Below are 12,098 nucleotides of genomic sequence, written 5' to 3'. Positions count from 1 at the left end.
CCTAGGTGCTTGATTTTATACAGCTGTGGCCATGGAAGTGAATGGGATGCCTAATTTCAGTTATCTGGAAAGAGTGGGGAGTACTTTTGGCAATATAATGTACTTCGCACTGTAAACATTGCCACTTTTATCTTATATAACAGATCACCTTTTAAAACATTTTCTTACTGTATTATACATGTACATTATTTGAGTACACTGAAAATAATGCCAATCCGGAGTCAGGGTGCTTGTATGTTTGGATACTTGGTGAAATGAAATTTATCCAGATGAAAACATGAGTAAATTGTGCAGTTCCATCTGTGGTCTGTAGGTGGCGCCAGGTTTAAACTGGCTGCGGGTTAGCTCGGCTGTAATGACGTTAGCCTCCTGGATGTTGTTTTTCTTCGCCGTTAACTACTCTAGGTGCCTGGGGCCGACATCCATGATCCTCTTTACTCTCTGAGACACATCCGCCGTGACCTCCGACAGTCTCCCTGGTGTCTGCACTACAGTCCCGAAGGTGTGTAGTTATCGTGACAGCTCCGTGCCTTTAAGCGGAGACACTGCGTAACGGTAAACCGTGACGTTAGCCAGCTAGCCTTAGCATGCTAGGCTAATTTAAACGGCAAATAAAGACTCGGGTTAGTCGGGTTTCCGCTATAGACCGATTGCGGAGCCGCTGCTAACGAAGAGGAGGGGAGATTTAAAGATGACATGAAACGATGTGCGGGTTTATTTTTGATTCGGAGCGGATTATAAATGAACCTAGCTGGCTAGTTAGCATGTTGTCAGGCTAAGGTCAAGAAGCCGGCCAGTCTTGACAGCTAAGGCTAAATAACATGGTACCCGCCCGGGTCTAGAAACGTTGGCACACGCAGGGTATCACCGGAGACTGGGCTGCTGCCGTTTTCAGCATTAAGAGGTGGGTCTCTAAAAGTTTAATTCTCTGGAAGCCAGCTCGGTGTAAATATAATCTCAACGGAGGTTGCTGTTCCTTGTATCCAGACTTCCGAGTGTCAGATTATCATGACATGTTGTGGGGGATTAGCCTTGACCAGGTTTGTGTTAATAATGTCTTTGATGATGGCCTGGCTGCCTGCTAAGTTTATTTGTTGTTACTCTGCTTTATCATTATCATGAGCTAATACGCGGACTCACTTCCGTGTGACTGGTGTCTTTGCAGAAGATGTGAATGTTTTTGTGTACTGCTTAAGATCCTCCTGTAAACAACCTGTCTGTGGTGATGTTGGCTAGATAACAGATGAAAAGAGAGGTTATTTTTTTTCCTACGTTTTTTTCTCTGTGCGTGTGTCCAGGTATTTCTACAGAAACACGATACACACCATACGTATGATCAGTGTTGTTGTTACAGGATTATTACTTGATAATTTAGCCCCAGTTTGGGGAAATTTGCGACATCAACATCACTCCTTTTGACAGTTCGTTAGATTCACTAGTGAACACGAATGTATTTGCTTTAATGTTCAGTTTATATTGATTGAGTAGAGACCTTTTTCATGTATACAGCATGCACCAAAATTATACCTTACTGTGACCTTATTATGCATGAAACATTGTGTTGCTTTACATTCACAAGCTTGTATTGCTACACGTGTAAATGTAAGTATTATATTATAACAAAGAAGCAAAGAGGTATCTCATGTGCAGTATTTGTATTTGAAAGTTAAGAGGAAAACTATATTTTGTTGCCTCTAATTTTCTCCATTATTGATAAGTATACACTCACTAATATTAAGAAGTATTGTGTGATTTTGTCAGCTATAATTCAAGATTTATTGTTGATACGTCCACAATATGTGAATGAGGGCGTACTGAGGAGTGAAATATTGTTTCTCCCAGTCCTACTGTGCGACAGACAATATCTGCTCCTGCAGATACCACTAGATTACTTTCACTACTCCAACCGCTTCTCACAGAAAACACGAGGGGATATATAAACAGAACATTAACAGGTGGGATGTACAAGTGGAGCTTTAACTGTGTAGTGACTGTAGACGGTTATTGATATATACAACCACACAGGATAACTGTAAGTACAAAAGCCGAAATTAAGTATTCAAATGAATTCTAATGGATGAATACCGTTGTTGATATGCTCAAAAAACACCAATATATTTAATGAAATATTAATAAAATGAAATATACAACACAACAGTGAGAAGTGTTTTTAAATCAAAGAAAGCTGTGTAGCTCTGTAACAGAGACATATTACATTAGAAAGTGGGAAAGGAGAAAATGTTTGTTTCACTCTTTTATGGCCTTACATGCAAAGCTGCAAAGATGCTTTTAATTTAGTGAAAAACACTTAAAGGATTGAATTTTTGTAAACCTAAAGCCGACATTTCTCTGTAGCAAATATGGTTGCATTCAGTGTAGTTTAATGATTTGTGGTAGTGGTGATGTTTATGGAACAAACTTGCCTGGTTTTGTGGTTGACAGGGACTAACCAGCGTCTGACGCCCGTTTTGTGAGCGTGTTAAACGAGGATTTAACCTGAGATCATTATCATCAGCAATGCTGGTGTTTGTGTGTGAAAGTCAGAAGGGATTTCTGCTTTCCCGGACATATTTTGAGACATCAAGGGTACTGATTTGACGGTTTTGATATCAGGTGTAGGCGGTGCTTGTTGCTGTACTTGCTTTTGTGGATGGTTACTAGATAGCAGGTGTCAGAGCTGTGAATAGCCACGGGGTCGGTTGCTGAGAAAAACTTTCCTGGCAAAAGTTATGAAGGCAGTAACTCTGAAATATCAGCTGGACTGGTGAGTGGAGTGTTGTGGTGATTGGTTATTGATTAAAAATATTAATGCTGAACCCAATACCAGAGCCTGACCAGTATATCTGTAAGTTTTCACAGATATACAGTACATATACAAATTACAGTGCAGAAATATTTTAGAAGTTGCATCTTTAAGTTTATTTAAGTTGTGTGTTGTGTTTTTTTCATGCCACCTTTCTTTTGTGTACTATTTATTCTTCAATCCGTGGCAAATGTTATGTTTGTCACAATTCTCTGGCCGTGTTCAGACGTGGGTGTTTGAATGATCTGTCACAAGTGACCAGCTCCAAGTAAAGGTGTGACCACACCCCGGACACATTTGAGTGATATGACCTCAGACCACATTTGGAGGTTGCGTGCGACATATATGACCACTTTCCTGAAGTAGAGTGACATTGAGGGTTGTCTAGTTAAGTGCCATGTTCTTACACAAATAAAATTTCTTAATATAACATATTTCTTCATATCATCATGTGGTTCATTTTTTTGACATACATGTTGTTATATGCAAAATAGCTACATATACTGATATATTGAGTTGCATATTTCAGCAGTAATAACAAGTCTCTTTATTTATTACTATTTATCATTTCATGAGTATGTAGAAAAACATATTATCCACATGATGCGGCCTCTTTCACAGAATGTAAACAAGACTCAGCTGGACTGTTGTTATAAAAACAAGCCGAAGCTGAAAAGATTTCACTGTGCGGCCCTGGGAAACAACATGGTAATCAGAAATCAGGTGACAGTACGACATAAATAAGTATTACTGCTTAGAAATAATGTCAGACACTAACCAGCCTTAGTCTTAGTGTCTTAAATAATATAACTAAACTAAACTATCTGTGTACAACTCAGCGGTTTATTTGTCGGCAGTTTCTCTACAACAGCAGCAGAAACTCTTCTTCGACCCAGCGTTCAATTTATTAGGTGCGTTGGTAATTCTAACACAGTCCAGAACATAAATTAATAATAATAATAATAAATTAATTCAACTGTATATTTATTATTGATACCACTGCAGCAGGGGTTAAACTGGACTCCCATCTTGTCCGTAGTAGAAATCCGTTTACACTTGCGCCGACCAGCTTTGACCTAAACCTCGAGGCATGCAGGGCGACTACGTGACTTCTGGTTGCCGCGGTAACCCGGGAGTCTCAGGTCGTGAGGTGTCGTCTCAGCCGAGGCAAATGTTGTTACAGGACATATAGTTCTCGTGTGTGTGTGTGTTTTTGTCGCTCGGCAGCTGTTGACATGAGCAGCAGCTGTGCGTGTTTGTTTTTGTGTTTTTCCCTGTTGTATTTTGTGATTTTTGAAACTGACAGATGTTTTTTTTGGGTTCGCCCCCCCTCACGGCTGCACGATGCTGTGACAAAAGCTGGATCTTGATTCCCTAAACTGGTGACTCCGTTACCACAAAACCTCCTCATGTCATTATCATTATATCCAATACTTTGTTTAATTGCTTCCTCTGACCTCCCATCTTGACTGTCTTCTCTCTTTTATGATAATTTTCTTTCCTTCCTCTGTTTCCTGTTCCTTAATGGTCGCCTCCTTTCCTTCACTACGTCCCATCACTTTCTTTTTGCTGTTACCATTATTGATCCCACACTGATTGATTACCTTGATTACACTTGAATCCCTGTTGGTCCTTTTGCCGCCCTGAGTCTGCTGCACACTGCGTTAGAGTTTCTTGGTATTTTTATGATTCCCAGGGTGACTGGAGTTGTGTCAGCAGTAGCAGCCATCATCCCATATTTAGCATTGTTTAGCCTGGTTCTGCTACACTACACTGATCAACCACTCAGCAGTAAAACACACCCAGGCAGCTGAGATAGGGCATTACGATGAGGGTGTTGATAGTGACGTCTTGATGCTGTTTTTATTTAGCTGGAACATTTGTCTTGCTCCTGAGTCTGAAACTGAAGATGGAAACTAATAAACAAGTTATTCATGTAGATTTCCTTCAGTTTCCTTCAGTGGACATGAAACATGCGTGTTTTGGTCTTGCTGTTGTTATTGTGAGCTACAGTATAAAAGATAAAGAAGTTTATTTTTTGTAACTGCTAACTATATTTTGGAATAACTTTACTGTCCACGTTAGACATTTGGTTGTTTCTTTCCGAACTGTGTTAAATACACACTGGTTTGTAAAAAGATTCCATGTAACTGTAACAAGGATGTACTTCAGCTTGGTGTGTCAGTATCCTCAGACTGTTTATAGGAGCTCATACTTGTGTTTCCTGGTCGGCAGTGTCTGGGTTTAGTTTTCGTGAGGTCAAACAAAATAGCCCGACCAGCTCGACCAACGGCTTCGTAGGGCGATAACAGGTGATATTATCGTCCGGTGGTAATCAGATCAGAAGATCTGGACTAATCTTCAGACTTATCAGACAGTGCGGCTTAAAAAAGTATTTGCCCCGGTCATAAGTGTCTTCAGAAAGTGGACAGAACTTGATGAAACAAACACCCTGTTTCTGTTAAGATGCAACATTGCTCCATCAAACAGCCTAAACTGTTACAACCCGTCGCCTAGATCAGGTCACGTCTTTGAGACACTTCTGTGGAGTGTAGACGATGACCGTGGTCTGTCCAAACATGTCGATGCGGTTGACGTCTGACCGATCATAATCCGATTAACCCAGATGATTTTAATGCTGGTGAAGCAGGTGCGGTTGTGGTTTATAAGCGCATGGAGTAACCTTACTGTGGAATAACATGTGGTGAACGGAGCACAGACAAGTGATTGGTGTGGCAGAAAAGGACAGGATGGATTGATTTAGGGAAGTAATCCATAAATGCATCAAGTAAATTTGTGTCATTAGATGTTTACTGCCTTTTGTGTTCGAGCATTTGCTGTTTCTGAGGCAAACCATACTAGTGACATTTAAGATGTGGACCTGTGCTGACATTTTGTCATGTGTTTGACTATTTTATTGACTAAATAAACTAATCTAATTGACTAGGACTGGCTAAAATCTCTACTAATTCATGAATCCTTTTAATGCTGATTTATTTAGTTTGGGTTTTGTGAAGGGGGGGGGACTAAACAGACCAAACATGTGTTATAAGTTAAACTATAAACCACAGAGCTACTTTTTTTGCTCAATGAAGAAGACTCCACTACTAATTTTCTTTTCTTAGTGCATTTTACAAACATACACTGGATTTAATTTTAAGCCTATTGTAAGCTTAATACACTTGCACAGCTAATCTAGGAGATTACAGTAAATGAAAGGCCTTTGAAAGCCATGAATCACCAGGAAATGTAGTTTATTTACTAAATGTGCAAAAAAAACAAATAACAAAACAAATGAAATGAACAAAAATCGAATAGTGACTCTGATTGGCATACTCAGAATGAAGTGATCAGGAACATAGTACAAACCTGCCGTACTCTGTAATTACTTCACTTGATCACCGTGGCATAAATAGAGAGCAGTTATTGTCTTTGCAGCAAGTTTTAATAATTGATGTTATGAAGTACACAAGAAGTACAGAAATGCGTGTTCTCTGCTCGGCAAAGCGGCCAATTAACTCTTAACATTCAACACCGAAACAACCCGGTGCCAAACTACTCACTTACTATTCACTTACTCAGGTATTCCTGGAAGTTTGTAATTGGCTCTCTCATCTCTCAATGACTTAAGTACAGGATTCACTCTCTCTCACACACACACACACAAACGTGTGCTTCTGTCTTTGTGAGGGCGTTTCTTTGACATAATGCTTTCATTCGCCCCTCACTTTAACCATAACCAAGTATTTTGCTCTTTGATCTCATCCCGATCTTTTATTATTGAGTATTTACAGATCCATGTCCGGATTCTATCTTAAATGAACAAAATGTGCCCCCTGCCGATTCATAAAAGCTTCTCTTGTTTTCCTTGTGCTCTGCTGAATGCGACTGGATTCAGTCCAATAAATAGTTCTGTCAAAGTTAATGCCGTGTGGAGAGGGCAGCTCGTACCTTAGCTCCAGAAAACCTGTGCTCTCCACTCCTCCGACTAGGAATGTTCTGGTCATCCAGAGCCAGAGAACGGGCCTTTTTGTATTTCTTGTATCATCGCATCAACTGTTAAATCTTGCTGCAGTGACAGTAACCGCTCTTTGTTTATGTCAGTTCGATTGTGTATTTCCTCAACACCGTCTCCGGGAAACTTTAAACGTTCATTGCTTGTTGTTGTTGCTTCGGTTGCGGTTCAGTCGTGGGATTTTTTTTTTGGAGGTGGTGAATCAAGTCACCAGACGCCCACATTGAACAGTTTACTAATTACTCTCTGACTGACCTCATTTTACAAAGATGTTCAGACATGTTTAGTCATGCGGTTTCGCTTCTTCTTCTTCTTCTTCTTCTTCTTCTTCTTCTTCTTCTTCTTCTTCTTCTGGGATTGGTGTCATCTTTCATGCTATCTAACCGCCATTGAAACAGAAGGTTAATGGATGACCTAAAATAAATAATTACAAAAACATTAGGCTTAATTGACGCCTGATCCCCAACTGATCATTTCATAAATGGCTGGATCGATCGGAACATTCCTAACAAATAATAAATAACACACCCTAAAAGTCTAAATGGGTTTTAATACTCAGAAAGGTTGTGGGGCCCAAGGAAAACATGGCATCACAATGTTATTATTCCGCACTGCTTATGTCCCCGCGCCCTCATAAAAGTAAGAACACACTCATGGCCAGTCGGTCATAAATAGCGTCTTAATCTGTCTGTTGATGTTGTCGAGCCGTAGGGAGCCAAGAGCTGATGATGTAAGCCATGCTCACACAGATCCTCTAAGCTGATTGGCTGGCTGCTCGCGTTCTTCAACACACCTGGAACGACAGTAGAGGGGCAATTAGAGACTGAGTTGTTTGTCTGCTTGTTTGTTTGGACTGTGGACTGACTCCTGCGGTCAGTTTGATGCTCGGTCATTCAGGCTCCAGGTGTGTAGGAGAAATCCACATCTGTTCCACCGAGCTGAGTGACACCGAGGTGCATAAAGTAGAGGAGTAGGAGGTGAGCTGCCCTTGACTTTGACCTTCTCTGGCCTATTCCCAGCCCTTTGCATCACACAGTGGATACAGGACACTGCCACGAATTCACAGCAAACACGTGTAGATCCGCTATCAGAGAGCTGATCACCGCAACAAGTCAACGACCCAGAGCTGAGATCGACTGTTTAATCTTCAAGTCGCGCTTCTCACCGATCACACGGCAACAAGTGTCCAACGCATGTTACCAGCTTCCCTTAAAAATGAATTGCAGCTTGTTGCTCTTTTGCTGCTGAAGATTTGAATGTAGCTTGAACACACTGTTACAAGTTTCCCTTTGCATTTTTTTTTCAGGACTCTAAATACAAAGAACTACATTCTTCGGGTGTGAAATACATACAAAGTACAAAACCCATCATCACATGTTGAGTCCGCAAGGGCACAGAGAGAGAGAGAGACCGTGAATGTTAATGAAATTCACAGAGTTGTAGCAATGATTGGAGAAAAACGGAGATGTGACTCGGGCGAACTGTGTTGAACTTGTCTGAACTTGGAGGCAGCGACCAAAGGAGCAACTGATTAGTTTGATTGACAGATAACACAAACACAAAGTTCAATGTTTGCCCAAAGGAAACACCGTCTGCAACTTTCTTTTCCTACTACCAACAAATGGACCATTCTGATCCCGGCCAGCGTCAGGTGGCCTCGCAAGAAGAAAACTCCTCAGAGCTGAATGTAAAGGCGTTAAACCGCATGAACCCATCAACACAACTGCCAAACACTTCAACAGTATTCAGGGACTGTAACTATTCGGTCAGTTTAGGACTTTAAAGGGAAATGAGATGGTTAAATAATCATGCAGCTTTGAGGGATGTGCTAGATTTACTGTCGTTCAAACTCTGACTTTATTTTATATTGACAAAAAATGCACCAACTAAAATTAACACAAAATCTTCAGATACTGATGCAAGAATTCACACCAACTTTGGAGGATGTAGTTTGTGGTGCTGTTTAACTGGATTCAGTTAAACAGTAAAGTTTTTTGTGCAGCCCGCTGACTGCAGTGTCAAAATATTAGGCACAAGTGTCAGTTTAAAAGCCCCGCACACTACAGCCTCCAGAACGAAAGTGTAGTTGAATCAACAGCTCTCTCAGTTATTTAAACTAAAGGAACACCAGAATCGGTCTGCTTACCCTTTTCTACGCTGTAAAACATCTGATGTTTTAATAATCCTGAACCTCTGTGAAGACCAGATTTAGTGCAGAACTGTTATAATGTTTTTACTGTCCAGTGATTGTATACATCTGCTTCTCAGTGGACAGATCTCACAGTGTTGGGCTGTCAAGTGCAGGAGAATGTGGATCTTCAGGGTGACTTCACTGATTGCAGCGCAGATGTGCCCTGGTGTTTACAGTTTTCTTCTAACTTTAGAACTCGTTGCTCGTGGGGAAACCTTGTTTACACTCGGTTTGTGTGCGTGAGCCGCGGCATGCAACCGAGGCTTGGTCAAGGTTGGATTGTGACTTGAGGTCTGACTCCTGCATGTTGAATTTCCACCGCGGTTAAATTTGTGATGTCTGCCGAGCAGCCATTCGTGTGGGGCCCAGTGCGAGTGCAGGATTTTGTGCGACAGGAACTCAGCGCTCGGAGTCATTTCTTACCTTGATGACATGTTTGGAGGTTTGAGTTTTTCCTCATTGTCAGGAAGCGTCTGGCGTTTGCAGCTTCTCTTGTGAGTAGCTCGGTTTGTTTGTGTGTTGGTTGTTTATAAGTTTAACACAGTGAGGAGTAAAATGTTTGTTTTATATTAAGTTTCTGCTGCAATGTTCCCCACTGTGTGATAAATAAAGAGGTGTCTTATCTCAACAATTACTCCTAGCAAACCTTACTGGTAAAGTCACAATAATACGACTGGATATTGCTACTTATTTTAATCTGAATCTAATTTGATTAATTTCATTCAAAGAAATCTTGTTAAACAGTTTCAGTTTAAAATAAAACAGATATTTCTGATATTTGTTCAGTATTTACCTTTATCTGACAGTGGTCTCTGCTTTGGAGCAAAATTTGGATGCAGCAAATGGCATGAACTTAAAAAATTGATAAGAGGATTTTCTGATTCAATGTCGGATGGGAATTTTTTGCCCAATCTAATCCCAATCATTTATTATTGCATATTATGAGCTGTTCAAGTAAGGAGCCTATCTTTAATTAAACAAAATCATTCTTGATTAACCTACAGTTTAACTGTTTATTCAGTAAAATGTCCAAAATAGTCAAGTGCTCATCAAAATGCTTATTTCCATTATTTTAGTGACAAAGTGCTTAAATAACTGACCATTACAGTGATAATCCACACACAGGGTCATAAAAGAAATGCATTTGTATGTTCTGCAACTGATGCAGAACACAGAAATATTACCAGAAATATATGAGCTGACGACAGTGCTACTTAAATTTCACCGTGATCGATACCAAATCCGATAACAGAACAAAACAAAACCAAATGAAATCAAATATTATGGCCGCTGTGATTGTCGTTGTGTTATGCACACTGTGTTTTTTACTCCTTAATTTGAAGCTCAGATTGTGATGATACGAGCGAGCATCGTGCCCCACCACAGCTCTGACACTGACCAGATGCCTGTTTGCCACACACAGACAGGCATCATTAATGTCTTGTTCTTCTTTCATTACTTCCAGTCTTCCTCTCTTGTCTTCAGGCAAGTGATGAGTCATTGTGGGGTAGCTTTGGGGTGTGGTGGTTCGTTGAACACGTTACTCCAAAGCTGTTGGTGTTATTCTGTTGTAGGGCTCCGGCCACTTGTCGACCTATTACGTAAATTTACAGGAACACGTTGCGATGCAACAAATGATTATTTTTTCGGATAGTCGACAAATCGATTAGTTTCGGTTTGTTCAAACATGATAATGACATGTTTGAGCACAAATTGTATGAGTGAAGAACCCATTTCACACATGGACGATTTACCAAACGATACCATTTGTCAAAAGTTCAGATTTATTAAGTGTAATTAGGAAAGATGTCTTTACAATACTGTCATTAATGAGGTTATATTGAGTTTGATTTAGCAACTTGTGCTGATGGTGATTAGAAATGCATTTGTAATATCATGTAGTAGATGTTCACTATTCATACTCACATTTACTTAACACTGTCTATGATAAAGGAAACACAGCAAATGCTAGGAAACTCCATAAAGATCCCAGCAGACCAGCAGCTTGGATCCCACAACCTTCATGCTGTGATGCTAACCACTGCTAAAGGTTGCTTTAGAGCCTGACATTCATGGAAATCTACCTGGTTAATTTTATTTGTTGATATGTGCAGAAACAATGCGCTTACAACTTGTATACATACAAACATAACTCACAGTCTCTGACCACCAACCAACCATCAGACAAAGAACAAATAAATTCACTGTTATAGTCTAAATATTCAGTGGCTCAGTTGCAGTTGGGAGTAGTTTTACTGCTCATATTACTGCTCTCAACTGGATAAAAGGATAAACAATGTCAACTGTCTTTCAAGAATCTGAGTGTCTCTATTTGATGAATTTCCTCACTTTAGAAGTAAACACTGTGACCTGTCGACGTATTTGCATAGAATATGTTGATATGTTGACGTCGAGGCATTGCAGCCCCAAAGCCACATTGCAGTGTAAACATCCATGTCCAGTTCGTGTAGCTTCTACTGCCACGAATGCTGAAAATGACCAACAAAACGAAGACACAGGTAGTTGCACACTTACTAAAATAAAACAACCCACCACATTAGCACAACAGAGAGGGTCTCCCGGCTTTCGAAATTCAAAACCAAGAGACAACAACATTAGTGTTCAGACTATTCCAGGGATTTGTTTGATTGTTGGTTGGTGGTCAGATGCTGGGACACATCGTTGTGTCCTCATCTGTTGTGTTTCACACCGGAGCTCAATAAATACTCTAGAGCAGAGGCTAATGGTTAGCATTGCAGCGCTGCTTCCCAGCGGTTTGTCTCCGCACATATAGACCTATAAAACCCGGCAGATTTCTGTTAACGTTCGAGTTAGGGCTGTCGCAGTATAACAGTATTGACAACAATCATGGTATTAAAAATTAGCATATGATAATATCGTGGAAAGGATCCAATGCCACTTGAACACAGTGTCTGTCTTTTATCTGCCCCTGTTTTCTACTGTTATTTTGAGTGTAATTCATCTCCCAAACGGGAGAAAACGATATAAAATGAATGATGCATTTCCTGGATTTTGTCATTGTTATTTACATTTTCGTTGATATCGTGATAGAACCGTTATGGTGACAT

General features: G+C 40.3%; 1 protein-coding gene across 2 annotated transcripts in view; it reads left to right on the top strand.

Moving 5' to 3' along the window:
- The first annotated feature begins 308 nt into the window (after positions 1 to 308).
- Positions 309 to 12,098, top strand: part of ip6k1 (inositol hexakisphosphate kinase 1) — a 29,355-nt gene continuing 17,565 nt past the window's right edge. Inside the window, exon 1 of one of the 2 annotated variants that reach the window (XM_047584052.1) lies at positions 309 to 502. The gene's annotated coding sequence lies outside the window, so the exon portion shown is untranslated. Of the gene's footprint in view, positions 503 to 547; positions 905 to 12,098 lie in introns of those variants that run through there. The other variant, XM_047584053.1, reaches the window with a different exon arrangement.

The sequence above is a fragment of the Mugil cephalus genome, chromosome 4 (genome assembly GCF_022458985.1).
Source record: "Mugil cephalus isolate CIBA_MC_2020 chromosome 4, CIBA_Mcephalus_1.1, whole genome shotgun sequence".
Classification (NCBI taxonomy): Eukaryota; Metazoa; Chordata; class Actinopteri; order Mugiliformes; family Mugilidae; genus Mugil; species Mugil cephalus.
Note: the sequence above shows the minus strand (reverse complement) of the source record. Positions and strands in the feature narration are given on the sequence as shown.